Source organism: Arachis ipaensis, chromosome B10 (assembly GCF_000816755.2).
Source record: "Arachis ipaensis cultivar K30076 chromosome B10, Araip1.1, whole genome shotgun sequence".
NCBI classification, from domain to species: Eukaryota; Viridiplantae; Streptophyta; class Magnoliopsida; order Fabales; family Fabaceae; genus Arachis; species Arachis ipaensis.
The window spans coordinates 98,897,762-98,900,315 of NC_029794.2; positions in this window are offsets into that span (position 1 = coordinate 98,897,762).

The following is a 2,554-nucleotide window of genomic DNA, read 5'->3' on the forward strand; positions in this document are numbered from 1 at the left end:
ATACATGATAAAAAAATAAATAAATAAACATACGTTTGTATATACTTCTTTTATTATTATAAAAAGCAAAATTCTTTTCACTTTCAATCACTGTACGACTTCAAGTGAAAAATTTTGGGGGGCATTATGTTAGACAAAATATAATTTTTATAAAAAAATTATAAAAAGAAATAATTAGTTACATGGTGATGTCTTCATATATAATAGGGATAAGTATGGTTTTGGTCCCAAAGGTTTTCAGCCAGAATCGAAATCGTCCATCGTCTAATTTTCGATTTAGAATCATCCTTAACGTTTTTTTTCATATTAAAATCGTCCTTTTTATTTTTTTTGGACAAAAATATCCTCACTACTACTAACACAATTACATCCTCCTCCACCCACCACCACCACCAACACCACCGCCACAACCTCCACCAACAGCACCACCATTTTATTTTTTTTATTAAAATAGGGGTAGTTTAGGAATTAAATTAAAAATTTTATTTAAAAGGACGATTTTAATACAAAAAAAAACGTTAAGGATGATTCTAAATCGAAAATTAGACGAGGGACGATTTCGATTTTGGCTGAAAACCTTTGGGACCAAAACCATACTTATCCCTATATAATATTTATATCTATTTTAAATTAAATTATATCATTTAACAGTTGGTTATTTCTTTGAATTTTGAAATTCACAAAAGGTGCGAAAACGGTTATGGGCCAATCTAAATTTTCCGCAACAGGTGTCCAAATGGTAACTATCAGCTGACATTAGGTTAGTTTATAAATAAAGCTTTAAGAACACATTGTAGGGTTTTCAGTTCTTCTTGGAAAACACTTAGAAACCCAAAACGCTCTCAGCCCCTTAGCATCACAGAGTAAAATTAGGAATTTTAAGTAATTTCTCTGAACTCAAACACTTGTACTTTGCTTTTTTTCCAATTTTTATTAATAAAATTCCTCTACTTTTACGTCTTCTTCTCTTTTACGTTCATATTTCTTCTTTCATCTTCTTTTTAATTTTCTGTTTGTTTCAATTTTTGCAATTTACTTCGTCACCGGCATCTTGCATTTATATATTTATTTGTTACTTTTATTCCTTTTAATTTTATTTGACGTTACAATTGCGACATTGAAATACCCACGTTTTCTTTTAAACATTAACAAAAATTCAGTAAAACACCAGGATACATCCTACGTGAAATGCTGCTCATTCGGTGAGACCATTAAACCCCTACACAATCAGCAAAATGATGTTCAGTCCATTTTTTAAATAATTTTATTTAATAATTAATTTTAAATTTTTTAAATTCAAAATTTGAATAATTAAGAACTGATTAAGTAAATTCTAATAAAAAAAGTGTAGAAACTCTTCTCCTTCTTTCTTACTTCCATAGTCGAGCACAAAAATTCTTCTTCTTCTTTTTCATTTTCACAGCCGTATCGTCCACACTCCTTTTCAGTTGGCGCAGCCGCTGCGACACGTAACACTGCGCTGTTAGGTGACATCCCACAACGACCTTTTCATCGCTGTGAAGAAAATCAGAAGTAGCTCCGTCGTCCCCTCTCCTTCGTTTTATTGTTGCACCGCCGCTTCATTGTCCAGGGATTACTGCCCTTCTTCAGGAAAGACTGTGATCACCATCCCCTCTCATTTCATCGGTTTTCTTACTCGCCCAACGTGCCGATTCGTCGCTGCTCCAGTGCGCCGCCAGTCTCGTCGCCATAACCACCGCATCATTGTCTCCTTGGTGTGCCACCTTTTTTTGATGATAGGTAATTTGTTTACCACGCGATCGCGCCATTGGTCCGCTACAAGAACCATCGCCCCCGGTGCCGTTTTTGCTTGTTGAAGGTTTCTTCCGTCCGAGCTATTGTACCCACGCCGCTGATGTCGCAGTGTTCCGCCTTTCGTCGCGTAATTAGTGACATCGCCATCTCGGAAGTGTGCCGCCATTGTTGCCAGTAGAGAGCAAGTCGATGGAGCAATGAATTGCAAAAATATATAAAGAAACATCTATTTAGTATGAGAAAGAAACATCCTAATACTTAACAAAAGAAACGTCCACTTATATTTTGGCAAAAACAATCAGGTACCTATACGAAAAAATATGCGAGTACAATTAAAAAAAAAGCCATACAATTCTTAAAGAAATAGAGACATCTATAATTGTAACTCAAGAAAATTTAAAAAATACATAAAAAAAACATCTATTTAATATAGAAAAAAAAACATCCTGATATTTAACAGAAGAAATATCTACCTAGATCAACTTATTCAATCTATTAAAAAATTGATAAAAATTGGCTAGACCTCTATAATTAATTATCTACGGAATTATAATTTTAAATGTCACAATCGGGTAATATATTGAGGGTCTTCTATATATAACTATAACTATATAAGGTAAGATTGACCTTAGAAAAGATTGTTTTAATTAATGATACGATAATTTTGATTCTCTAATTTAACTACAATAGTATGATATCTTCTATTATCGTATAATTTTGATAACTCGTTAAAAAAATCATATTTGATATGTATTTTTATTTGATTGATTTTTTTATT